We start from the raw sequence: 10,000 nt of genomic DNA, 5'->3' as shown, positions 1-10,000 counted from the left end.
CCTTCCAGATCACACACAGTATCATAAATGCAGTTATTTTTTAGAAATCCTGGAATAACTTCATACATAATGTCCTTCACTTGTTTTATACCCCCTTCTATGAATTTACATTCATACAATGTTTTATTTTTATGTTTAATCTTTTCGTTGAGAAATAGTGGTAGATTTTTAATCACCTGTATGTCTTCACATTCATATTCTATTTTGGGAAGGAACTGTCTCCATGCCTCTAATACTTCCCGATATATTTCTGGTATTCCTTCCGTCATTGATTGCTTAAAGCCCATATACCATCCATTGTCCCCTATTCCTCCCACATCATCAATATATTTCCTTAAGAATTCCTTCCACCCATAATCCCATAGCCCTCCCATATATTTTTTCACCGTTTTTATTCTCATCGCAGCCCTTTTTATTTCTAGGTCCATCAAGCTTAAGCCTCCTTCCCATCTCTGACCCACCAATGTTTTCTGTGCAATTTTCACACCTTTTCCCTCCCATATAAAATCACATACAATTTTATTCAATTCATTCATCACCCACCCTGGCATTTCCATTACACTCATTACATAAACACAAACTGACAACAGCAGGCTATTTACTACTATTACTTTCCCATTTAACTTTAATTTCCTCCCTTTCCATGTTGCACTTACTGTTCTTATTTTATTAATTACCCCAGTCCAGGTCACATCTCTTGCCTCTTTGCTTTCGACCCCTAAATATACCCCTAATACTTTCATATATTTTTCCTCCACTCTTATCCCTACCTCTACTCTCTCTACCTCCCCTATATACATTAATTCAGATTTATCTACATTTATTTTTGCCCCTGATGCCTTCCCAAACATCTTTACTATCTCTAAAACTCTTTTTACACTGTTTCCTTCCCTCACTGTAATTGTAGTGTCATCTGCATATTGGTTTATAGTACACATTCCTCCATATGGCAACTCAATACCAACTACCCTTCTATCCCTCTTGATTAGAGTGGCTAAAGGCTCTACTGAAATTGCATATAATAATGCAGACAGGGGACAGCCCTGTCTCACTGACCTTCCTATCTTAAACCTGTCTGTTAATACTCCATTTATTTTTATGCAACTTTTTGCCTTCTCATATAGTCTCTTCACCCACCCTATCATTCTACTTCCAAATCCAAACTTCTCTAATACCTTAAATAAGTATTTGTGTTCTACCCTATCGAATGCTTTATTCCAATCTATCCCTAATACTATTCCTCCCTTCTTATCTCGTTTCATGTACTCTATCACATCCCTAACTGTCCCTATCGTGTCTGCTATATCCCTGCCTGGTATGCTGTAACTTTGTGTTGGTTGCACTATACTTCCAATCACTTTTTTCACTCTGTTCGCTAAAACTTTAGTCAGTATTTTATAATCCACATTTAATAGACTGATTGGTCTATAGTTCTCTATATTCAACCTATTCCCCTTCTTATACACCAGAGCTATCACTCCCTCTACCATTCTATCTTGCACCATCCCTGTTCTTTCCATCTCCTTGAACACTTTAACTAAAATCGGTGCTACCTCTTCTCTATATGTTTTATACCATTCAATACCAATCCCATCACTCCCTGGACTTTTTCCACTTTTCAACCCCCCTATTGCCGCTTCTACTTCCTTCTCATCTATCTCTCTATCACACCACTCTGCATCCTCCTTATTTAGAATATTTTCTACACTTTCTAATACTCCATCTATACTTCTCTCATCCACTTCTCCTCTCTTATATAATTCTCCATAGAATTCTTGAACTCTCTCCAAAATCTCTACATAGTCTTTGGTTGTTTTGCCCTCTTTTGTATTTATTTCATTTATATATGTTTTACTTTGTCTCCTTTTCTCTAGCCCTAAAAAATACCCTGTGCATTTCTCACCTTCTAATGCATATTTTGCCTTGCTTCGTAAAATAGCTCCTCTGCATTTCTCCCTTTCATATTTTTCTAGCGCCATCTTAACCTCTATATATTTTTCCATACTGTATCCTTCTTCATCTTCAGCCTTAACTAACTCCTCTCTCAATCTTTCTCTAAGCATAATTTCCTCCTTCTTCATCTTTCCTCTTCTTTTCTTACTGTATTTTATACTAATTAACTTAATTTGATCCTTTATTTCCTCCCATCTCTCCGCTATTGTACCCTCTAATCCACCGTCTCTTGTATACTCATCTATCTTCTCTTCTTCCCTATTTAATAGATCCTTCATCTGTATCTCATATTCTTCCTCTTCGATATACCCTGCATTCAATATCCACATCCCTCCTCCTACCTCCTCACTCCCTACCTTGATTCTGAACCTTACACTATCGTGATCACTTAAACTATTTACCTGATGTTTTATCCCGTCTATGTATCTAATTATTTCCTCTTCAACTAACACTAAATCTATTCTACTCTGTTTTAATATACCTTCTCTTAACTGCCTTCTAGTAAATTCTCTTTTTTCTGGATTTTCATACCTCCACACATCTATTAACCCCTTTTCTCTCATTATCTCCATCAACATTCCCCTAGACTTTTCCCATCTAAATTTTACCCCCTTTCCCACATCCAATCTGCTACATTTTATATTAAAATCTCCCACTATAATACATTTCCCCACAACCAATCCTTTTAACTCTTTCAAAATTTCCCTCCTGTCCCCTTCTATATTTGGAACATATATATTTATTAATCTAAAATCCATATCTCTATACATGAATTCAACCACCAAGATCCTTCCCCTCTGGTCTTTATACACCTCTCTTATACCTTCTACAATATCTTTTTTAAATAATATTGCCACACCTCTTGCATTTTTTGCACCATTATTATAGTATATGTCCCCTCTCCACTCTTCTCTCATCTCCTTTACTTTATCCTCCTCCCAGTTTGTCTCCTGTATACAGATTATATCACTCCGATAAGTAAATAATAGTTTTTTCATCTTGTTTTTATCCCTTAACCCATTTATGTTTATTGAAGTTACAGTGGCCATGAGAGTAACCCAGAAGAAAAACTAAACAAAACCAGGAACACATGCACAGTTCATTCATACATCACATACCCGCTCGTGGTTCTTTTATCTGCTCAACCTGTTCTCCGTCCATCTCAGACTTCCTCTTTGAACTCAGTCTTATAATCTTTGTTTTCAGTCCATCTTTCTTTTCACTGTCTCCCTTTTCTCCACCTCTGCTTTCTATCAGTTTCTGTGCAGTATTTTTCTTTGCCTCTTCTTTACCTCTTTCTTTCACATTACTTTCATCTGTCTCCTCCTCTTCTTCGATCACTTCCGACTGCTCCATCTCCTCCTCCTCCTCCTCCTCATCCGCTTCACTGAAACTTTCAGCTGTGTCTCGCCATTCCATTTTGCTTCTTCTCTCACTATCTTCAGCTCCGTCTTTCTCTCCACCGCTCACCACATCAGTTGTTTCCTCCTCTTGCTCCTCTGTCAGAACACTGCTCCTCCTTTCACCTTTTTTTTTACCGTCCACTCGCTCTCTCTCTAATCCCATCCATTCTTCACAATCTCTTGCATAATGGCCTCCACCATTGCACTTGAAGCATTTTAATTCAGGGCACTCTCTAATTATGTGCCCTGGCTTGATACAGAGTCTGCAAACACGTATTTGCCTATCATGGATGACACGAAAATATTCGGTGCCTCTCAGAGTCTCAAACTTTGTGGAGTATGGTAGTGAACATACCTGTTCTGTGAAGCGAACTTTTAAGAAACGTGTCCCATCAACTATATCTGTTCCAGGCCACACCCGGCGTTTGATTGGTGAAAGTGGTCGTACTCCCCACTCCTGTAGCTTGGCGAGTATCTTCTCATCCTCTAAATACACAGGCATATTGATAAAGGACACCACCATATCATTATTCATTATATCCCTGGCATGCACCATCACTCCTTTCACTCTCACTCCATCCATTAGTTTCCTCTTTGCCTCTTCATCCTTCATTGTGAGCTCATAGACCCTTTCACCTCTCACCCTGCAGCCAATCACTTCTCCACACTCCTTCTTTACTCCTTTCAGTAAATCCATCATTGAAATCTTTTCAGTTCCCTCCACCTCTACTTCCACAGTCAGCTCTTTGTTGTACTTCCCTTTTGATTTTCCTTGCACTGCTCTGCTGTTTTCTTCTCCCTCTTCCCACAAATGTCCTGTGACTTTACTTGAATCCTGTTGCTTTTGGATCTCCGCTTGTTTGACTTCACCTCTTCTTTGCTCCTCCTCTTCATTCCTCCCATTGCTACTTTTTCTCATCATGGTTAGTTCTGTTTCTTTATCTGCAGCCATGCTGTGCATCTGCAGCATGCTACAATGAGAAAAATGTCAAAAAAGTCCCCCAGACAGCCTAAGCTGTCGGGGGAATTTATTAAAGTCAGCAAAAACTATCCAGCAACTAATGTCCCAAACAGAAATCAAAACTGAAAACCAGGATATGTAGAAACAGACGGTTAATTTAAACAAACAGAGTTGAGCCTTTCTCTCTGTGCTGCAAGCCTATCACTTCCTGTTGGCTCTCTAGCGCCGCCAGGTTGGTATGGCCGTAAGCGAAGTCTGCTGCAAAGAGAGGGCTATTTAAAGACCAGCCAATCTTATCGCCAGAACATTATATAAGTAGGAAAGAAAGCCCAAAAGCTTAAAGCACCTGGTATTCCTAGGCAGTCTCTCATCAAAGTACTAACCAGACCTAAACCTGCTAAGATTCAGAGATCGGGAATTGACTCTTTTTTTATTTATTTATTTATTTATTTTTTTTTAATGAAAGATTATTATATAATTCGTGAAATTTTCCAAAAAGATTAAAGCACCTGGTATTCCCAGGCAGTCTCCCATCCATGTACTAAGCAGGCCCAAACCTGCTAAGATTCAGAGATCAGGCATTTTCTCTATTTTTTGGCAAAATTATTATATACTAAGTGAAAAATGTCCAAAAAGCTTACAGCACCTGGTATTCCCAGGCGGTCTCCCATCCATGTACTAACCAGGCCCAAACCTGCTTAGCTTCCGAGATCAGACGAGATCGGGCATAGCCAGGTTGGTATGGCCGTAAGCGAAGTCTGCTGCAAAGAGAGGGCTATTTAAAGACCAGCCATTCTTATCGCCAGTACATTATATAAGTAGGAAAGAAAGCCCAAAAGCTTAAAGCACCTGGTATTCCTAGGCAGTCTCTCATCAAAGTACTAACCAGACCTAAACCTGTTAAGATTCAGAGATCGGGCATTGACTCTTTTTTTTTTTTAATGAAAGACTATTATATAATTCGTGAAATTTTCCAAAAAGATTAAAGCACCTGGTATTCCCAGGCAGTCTCCCATCCATGTACTAACCAGGCCCAAACCTGCAAATATTCAGAGATCGGCATTGACTCTATTTTTTGGCAAAATTATTATATACTAAGTGAAAAATGTCCAAAAAGCTTACAGCACCTGGTATTCCCAGGCAGTCTCCCATCCATGTACTAACCAGGCCCAAACCTGCTAATATTCAGAGATCGGCATTGACTCTATCTTTTGGCAAAATTATTATATACTAAGTGAAAAATTTCCAAAAAGCTTACAGCACCTGGTATTCCCAGGCGGTCTCCCATCCAAGTACTAACCAGGCCCAAACCTGCTTAGCTTCCGAGATCAGACGAGATCGGTCATAGCCAGGTTGGTATGGCCGTAAGCGAAGTCTGCTGCAAAGAGAGGGCTATTTAAAGAACAGCCAATCTTATCGCCAGTACATTATATAAGTAGGAAAGAAAACCCAAAAGCCTAAAGCACCTGGTATTCCTAGGCAGTCTCTCATAAAAGTACTAACCAGACCTAAACCTGTTAAGATTCAGAGATCGGGCATTGACTCTTTTTTTTTTTTTTTTTTAATGAAAGATTATTATATAATTCGTGAAATTTTCCAAAAAGATTAAAGCACCTGGTATTCCCAGGCAGTCTCCCATCCATGTACTAACCAGGCCCAAACCTGCAAATATTCAGAGATCGGGCATTGACTCTATTTTTTGGCAAAATTATTATAAACTAAGTGAAAAATGTCCAAAAAGCTTACAGCACCTGGTATTCCCACGCGGTCTCCCATCCAAGTACTAACCAGGCCCAAACCTGCTGAGCTTCCGAGATCAGACGAGATCGGGCATAGCCAGGTTGGTATGGCCGTAAGCGAAGTCTGCTGCAAAGAGAGGGCTATTTAAAGATCAGCCAATCTTATCGCCAGTACATTATATAAGTAGGAAAGAAAGCCCAAAAGCTTAAAGCACCTGGTATTCCTAGGCAGTCTCTCATCAAAGTACTAACCAGACCTAAACCTGCTAAGATTCAGAGATCGGGCATTGACTCTTTTTTTTATTTATTTATTTTTTTTTTAAATGAAAGACTATTATATAATTCGTGAAATTTTCCAAAAAGATTAAAGCACCTGGTATTCCCAGGCAGTCTCCCATCCATGTACTAACCAGGCCCAAACCTGCAAATATTCAGAGATCGGCATTGACTCTATTTTTTGGCAAAACTATTATATACTAAGTGAAAAATGTCCAAAAAGCTTACAGCACCTGGTATTCCCAGGCAGTCTCCCATCCATGTACTCACCAGGCCCAAACCTGCTAATATTCAGAGATCGGCATTGACTCTATCTTTTGGCAAAATTATTATATACTAAGTGAAAAATTTCCAAAAAGCTTACAGCACCTGGTATTCCCAGGCGGTCTCCCATCCAAGTACTAACCAGGCCCAAACCTGCTTAGCTTCCGAGATCAGACGAGATCGGTCATAGCCAGGTTGGTATGGCCGTAAGCGAAGTCTGCTGCAAAGAGAGGGCTATTTAAAGAACAGCCAATCTTATCGCCAGTACATTATATAAGTAGGAAAGAAAACCCAAAAGCTTAAAGCACCTGGTATTCCTAGGCAGTCTCTCATAAAAGTACTAACCAGACCTAAACCTGTTAAGATTCAGAGATCGGGCATTGACTCTTTTTTTTATTTTTTTATTTTTTTTTTTAAATGAAAGACTATTATATAATTCGTGAAATTTTCCAAAAAGATTAAAGCACCTGGTATTCCCAGGCAGTCTCCCATCCATGTACTAACCAGGCCCAAACCTGCAAATATTCAGAGATCGGCATTGACTCTATTTTTTGGCAAAACTATTATATACTAAGTGAAAAATGTCCAAAAAGCTTACAGCACCTGGTATTCCCAGGCAGTCTCCCATCCATGTACTCACCAGGCCCAAACCTGCTAATATTCAGAGATCGGCATTGACTCTATCTTTTGGCAAAATTATTATATACTAAGTGAAAAATTTCCAAAAAGCTTACAGCACCTGGTATTCCCAGGCGGTCTCCCATCCAAGTACTAACCAGGCCCAAACCTGCTTAGCTTCCGAGATCAGACGAGATTGGGCATAGCCAGGTTGGTATGGCCGTAAGCGAAGTCTGCTGCAAAGAGAGGGCTATTTAAAGAACAGCCAATCTTATCGCCAGTACATTATATAAGTAGGAAAGAAAACCCAAAAGCTTAAAGCACCTGGTATTCCTAGGCAGTCTCTCATCAAAGTACTAACCAGACCTAAACCTGCTAAGATTCAGAGATCGGCATTGACTCAATTTTTTGGCAAAATTATTATATACTAAGTGAAAAATTTCCAAAAAGGTTACAGCACCTGGTATTCCCAGGCGGTCTCCCATCCAAGTACTAACCAGGCCCAAACCTGCTTAGCTTCCGAGATCAGACGAGATTGGGCATACCCAGGTTGGTATGGCCGTAAGAGAAGTCTGCTGCAAAGAGAGGGCTATTTAAAGAACAGCCAATCTTATCGCCAGTACATTATATAAGTAGGAAAGAAAACCCAAAAGCTTAAAGCACCTGGTATTCCTAGGCAGTCTCTCATCAAAGTACTAACCAGACCTAAACCTGCTAAAATTCAGAGATCGGGCATTGACTCTTTTTTTTTTTTTTTTTTTTTTTAATGAAAGATTATTATATAATTCGTGAAATTTTCCAAAAAGATTAAAGCACCTGGTATTCCCAGGCAGTCTCCCATCCATGTACTAACCAGGCCCAAACCTGCAAATATTCAGAGATCGGGCATTGACTCTATTTTTTGGCAAAATTATTATATACTAAGTGAAAAATGTCCAAAAAGGTTACAGCACCTGGTATTCCCAGGCGGTCTGCCATCCAAGTACTAACCAGGCACAAACCTGCTTAGCTTCTGAGATCAGACGAGATCGGGCATAGCCAGGTTGGTATGGCCGCAAGCGAAGTCTGCTGCAAAGAGAGGGCTATTTAAAGACCAGCCATTCTTATCGCCAGTACATTATATAAGTAGGAAAGAAAGCCCAAAAGCTTAAAGCACCTGGTATTCCTAGGCAGTCTCTCATCAAAGTACTAACCAGACCTAAACCTGCTAAGATTCAGAGATCAGGCATTGACTCTTTTTTTTTTTTTTTTTTTTAATGAAAGATTATTAAATAATTCGTGAAATTTTCCAAAAAGATTAAAGCACCTGGTATTCCCAGGCAGTCTCCCATCCATGTACTAACCAGGCCCAAACCTGCAAATATTCAGAGATCGGCATTGACTCTATTTTTTGGCAAAATTATTATATACTAAGTGAAAAATGTCCAAAAAGCTTACAGCACCTGGTATTCCAAGGCAGTCTCTCATCAAAGTACTAACCAGACCTAAACCTGTTAAGATTCAGAGATCGGGCATTGACTCTTTTTTTTTTTTAATGAAAGATTATTATATAATTCGTGAAATTTTCCAAAAAGATTAAAGCACCTGGTATTCCCAGGCAGTCTCCCATCCATGTACTAACCAGGTGCAAACCTGCTAATATTCAGAGATCGGGCATTGACTCTATTTTTTGGCAAAATTATTATATACTAAGTGAAAAATGTCCAAAAAGCTTACAGCACCTGGTATTCAATCAATCAATCAATCACATTTATTTATATAGTGCTTTAAACAAAATACATTGCGTCAAAGCACTGAACAACATTCATTAGGAAAACAGTGTCTCAATAATGCAAAATTATAATTAAAGGCAGTATATTCCCAGGCAGTCTCCCATCCATGTACTAAACAGGCCCAAACCTGCTAATATTCAGAGATCAGGCACTGACTCTATTTTTTGGCAAAATTATTATATACTTAGTGAAAAATGTCCAAAAAGCTTACAGCACCTGGTATTCCCAGGCGGTCTCCCATCCAAGTAAGAACCAGGCCCAAAACTTCTTAGCTTCCGAGATCAGACGAGATCGGACATAGCCAGGTTGGTATGGAAGTAAGCGAAGTCTGCTGCAAAGAGAGGGCTATTTAAAGACAAGCCAATCTTATCGCCAGTACATTATATAAGTAGGAAAGAAAACCCAAAAGCTTAAAGCACCTGGTATTCCTAGGCAGTCTCTCATAAAAGTACTAACCAGACCTAAACCTGCTAAGATTCAGAGATCGAGCATTGACTCTATTTTTTGGCAAAATTATTATATACTAAGTGAAAAATGTCCAAAAAGCTTACAGCACCTGGTATTCCCAGGCGGTCTCCCATCCAAGTACTAACCAGGCCCAAACCTGCTTAGCTTCCGAGATCAGACGAGATCGGGCATAGCCTGGTTGGTATGGCCGTAAACGAAGTCTCCTGCAAAGTCTGCTGCAAAGAGAGGGCTATTTAAAGACCAGCCAATCTTATTGCCAGTACATTATATAAGTAGGAAAGAAAACCCAAAAGCTTAAAGCACCTGGTATTCCTAGGCAGTCTCTCATCAAAGTACTAACCAGACCTAATCCTGCTAAGATTCAGAGATCGGGCATTGACTCTATTTTTTGGCAAAATTATTATATACTAAGTGAAAAATGTCCAAAAAGCTTACAGCACCTGGTATTCCCAGGCGGTCTCCCATCCAAGTACTAACCAGGCCCAGACCTGCTAATATTCAGAGATCGGCATTGACTCTATTTTTTGGCAAAATTATTATATACTA

At 39.4% G+C, this 10,000-nt stretch overlaps 7 non-coding genes and 2 pseudogenes across 7 annotated transcripts; all 9 read right to left on the bottom strand.

Moving 5' to 3' along the window:
* Positions 1-4,951: 4,951 nt before the first annotated feature.
* LOC127998168 (5S ribosomal RNA) lies at positions 4,952-5,070 on the bottom strand. The gene has a single exon (XR_008171019.1). It is a non-coding gene; the product is annotated as a 5S ribosomal RNA (ribosomal RNA).
* Positions 5,071-5,568: 498 nt separating this feature from the next.
* On the bottom strand, positions 5,569-5,687 carry LOC127998656 (5S ribosomal RNA). Its single transcript, XR_008171490.1, has one exon. It is a non-coding gene; the product is annotated as a 5S ribosomal RNA (ribosomal RNA).
* A 369-nt stretch (positions 5,688-6,056) lies between these two features.
* On the bottom strand, positions 6,057-6,175 carry LOC128000862 (5S ribosomal RNA). Its single transcript, XR_008173635.1, has one exon. It is a non-coding gene; the product is annotated as a 5S ribosomal RNA (ribosomal RNA).
* Positions 6,176-6,689: 514 nt separating this feature from the next.
* LOC127998655 (5S ribosomal RNA) lies at positions 6,690-6,808 on the bottom strand. Its single transcript, XR_008171489.1, has one exon. It is a non-coding gene; the product is annotated as a 5S ribosomal RNA (ribosomal RNA).
* A 515-nt stretch (positions 6,809-7,323) lies between these two features.
* On the bottom strand, positions 7,324-7,442 carry LOC128000061 (5S ribosomal RNA). The gene has a single exon (XR_008172859.1). It is a non-coding gene; the product is annotated as a 5S ribosomal RNA (ribosomal RNA).
* A 220-nt stretch (positions 7,443-7,662) lies between these two features.
* On the bottom strand, positions 7,663-7,781 carry LOC128005305 (5S ribosomal RNA). The gene has a single exon (XR_008177961.1). It is a non-coding gene; the product is annotated as a 5S ribosomal RNA (ribosomal RNA).
* Positions 7,782-8,155: 374 nt separating this feature from the next.
* Positions 8,156-8,274, bottom strand: LOC128006793 (uncharacterized; annotated as a pseudogene).
* A 916-nt stretch (positions 8,275-9,190) lies between these two features.
* LOC128007264 (uncharacterized) lies at positions 9,191-9,309 on the bottom strand (annotated as a pseudogene).
* A 221-nt stretch (positions 9,310-9,530) lies between these two features.
* LOC127999977 (5S ribosomal RNA) lies at positions 9,531-9,649 on the bottom strand. The gene has a single exon (XR_008172779.1). It is a non-coding gene; the product is annotated as a 5S ribosomal RNA (ribosomal RNA).
* Positions 9,650-10,000: the final 351 nt, after the last annotated feature.

Source organism: Carassius gibelio, chromosome B22 (genome assembly GCF_023724105.1).
Source record: "Carassius gibelio isolate Cgi1373 ecotype wild population from Czech Republic chromosome B22, carGib1.2-hapl.c, whole genome shotgun sequence".
NCBI lineage: Eukaryota > Metazoa > Chordata > Actinopteri > Cypriniformes > Cyprinidae > Carassius > Carassius gibelio.
The sequence above is the reverse complement of the archived record's forward strand: the minus strand, read 5'-3'. Positions and strand labels throughout refer to the sequence as shown.